The sequence below is a fragment of the Pinus tabuliformis genome, chromosome 2_1 (assembly GCF_031772625.1).
Source record: "Pinus tabuliformis cultivar Carrire ecotype Pingquan chromosome 2_1, CPIR1, whole genome shotgun sequence".
Taxonomy (NCBI): domain Eukaryota; kingdom Viridiplantae; phylum Streptophyta; class Pinopsida; order Pinales; family Pinaceae; genus Pinus; species Pinus tabuliformis.
The window spans coordinates 905,623,210-905,626,120 of record NC_142299.1 but is presented as its reverse complement, the minus strand read 5'-3'; positions in this window follow the sequence as shown (position 1 = coordinate 905,626,120).

Sequence of the window (2,911 nt, the reverse complement as noted above, 5' to 3'; positions counted from 1 at the left end):
TCAACTTTATATATGTTTATATATAAAAAAAAATGTTAAAATAATATATTTTAATGTTGTATAGAATAAAATATTCAAAGTAAAATATTTTAATATGAATTAATATTAATGTATACTTAAAAATATATTAATAATAAAAAAACAAGTTTAATGCATGATAAAATAACTAGATATGCATGTTATGTAATTTCTATAATATTTAAAAATATAATTTAAATAATTAGAAATTACACATTGTTTTTTGCACTCCAAAATAAATTTACATCAAAATCAATTTGATCCCTGGCTCATGTTAGACATGTGTTTAAGCATGGATCTATGCTGGTATAAATTTAATATTATAATAAGAAATAGAGAAATATTATAGAGTTTTATTCATGATAATATTTTAAATACTAGTCTAGATTAATTTTAACACAAGATTTATTAAGTGTTGAGAGAAAAACTTTTCTTCAAGTTTTGTATTTAAAAAAGAGATTTACGCTTTGAAAGATTTGATCCATAGTTAAAATAAATCTAGACTAATTATAATATAAAATATGATTGATTGCATTTATTATTATTTTTAATTTTTGATAGTATAATATTATGGCTCATTTTACAACCCAATATGATGTGTAACTCTATCCATACATCATTAAAATTGGAATTTTGCTCTTATCCAAAAAAAATTTAAAAATAAAAATAAATTTAAATACACATTTAAATAAAGCTAAAATTACAATGAATTTATTCACCATGAATTCCTTATAATTAAAAAATGGGTTTATCTGCTCTCATAAGCTGCTTGGCGAATATCGGTTTTGGTTGTTATGAGCCGTGACATAGAAGTAAATGCAGCGGATCCTCAATTAAAGTGGTCAGTGATCCTTCATTTACATAACTGTCTAAAATTCCCGATACTCTTTCACTGTTGGATTTAATTCAAACATTTGAAATTCAAAATTTAGCAGTGAGTAAACTTGGTGAAAACCTCACCAATTTACCAAACCCTTATAGAACTCTTTTGTATGGTTTGTTGTTACTAGTTTGTTGTCATATTTTTGTTGTAGTCTAAAAATTATTTTTTTTGTTTTGAAAATTATGGAAATTCTGGTTATATTTTGAAAAAATATGACAAAATTTTTGTAAATCTAAGTAAAAGTTAAAATTTATAATTTTAAGTATTTTAGACATTTTTTATAGTGCTAATCTATTTCCATCATTAAAAATATGATTCAAACACTGCATCAACAAAATATTTTAAATTTTTTAATCCCAATTCAAATAGCTTTCGACCAGATAATTCCTCAGCGTCTATAGCCTCTATAGACAACTCCATATGTTTCTCATCAAAAGTGAAGGAATACACTCGCGGTATCGGGCTTCATATTTTCCCTGACGCGTGGTTTTACCCAGCCAGACAGATTTAATTTTAATAGGAGTTGTCTATAACGCGACTTTTTGAGATTCCGGTGACGGAATCCGGCGGAAGAAATTGAGATGAAATCATGATTTGTTGCAGTTAAAATGGTTTTTTAACTGCATATTCGGATTCAGCACCCTGAGAAACCCCTGGGACGCTTTCATTGTGCAGAAACTAGTTATCAAACTTCGATTTCAATAAATTACTGCCGGATTTTCACCGGAAAAAATCGCCGGAAAGGCTTTCAAAAAGTCGCGTTAAAGACTACGTCATTTTAATATATATAATCCGACTCTTCACTGATTTGACGTGATTGACAGAGCGAAATCACTATTAGAAAATATCTGACCAAATAGTCTTTCTTGTGCAGATAGATATCCTAGCATTTTCTGCTAGAGATAGCTCAAAGCTGGTGATCACCAAATTTATAAAATGTTACAAATTTATTACAGGAGTCTACAAAATCGTTTAAAATTTTGAAGCGTTACTAGGTTGTTTAAATGCAAGCAGGTTGAATAAACTTTTTTGACATATTTATATCGGTATGCGCTTCAAATTCCTTCCCACTACTCTGCAAAATTCCTGCACACCAGTGTACAAATTCTAGGCCCAGATGTCCTCGCATACAGATCGATATGGGGATCCAGGATTCAGTCCCCACTTATATTTAGTCATTGTAATCAAATTGAACACTTATGTAAGGGGGGGCCTGGAGCGCGACAGCTGAGCCGAGGTGCACTAGTCATGGCCAACCAGAGAGCAGAGGTGCACTACTAATGGCCAACCAGAGATAGGTATATATATATTTGACAGTCTTTTATCCACAGGTACGTTTCGATACAAAGATATAAGGAGACCACAGCATGCATTCCGATTTGTTGACAGCTGTTTTTTACATGCAATCCCGTTTACTTCCATTAATAATTTCAGCTTCTCAACTTCTTCCATTTTCCACATAGCTGAAATTTTACCTTGACTGCATCGGCCTATCTTTCGCATCTAATATCACCTGCATTCTCCCTGCATCCTCATGACGCAGTGGTGAGTATACTCCCTCAGCCGTTTTTCAATTGACTTCCTTTGACTGAACGATTCCAATGCTTTTATTTATACTATTGCACCTCGGCTTCACTTTCGTCTGCGTTTCCAGTTATGGCCATTTCGACTGTCTTATTTATGGATTTTGTCTAAAAGAAAAGAGCAATTTTCATCTTTCTGTTTTTTACAGGGAGTGTTTTTACACACTTCAAATGAAATATCATTATCCGATGCAATATGACAGGACTTATTTAGATGTATGACAATCTTAATTAATATATGGAGAATTTCACATGCTCTTGTTGGTCATGGATTCATGGCCATTTCGACTCTCTTATTTATGGATTTTGTCTAAAAGGAAAAGAGCAATTTTCATCTTTCTGTTTTTTTACAGGGAGTGTTTTTTACACATTTCAAATGAAATATCATCATCCGATGCAATATGACAGGACTTATTTAGATGTATGA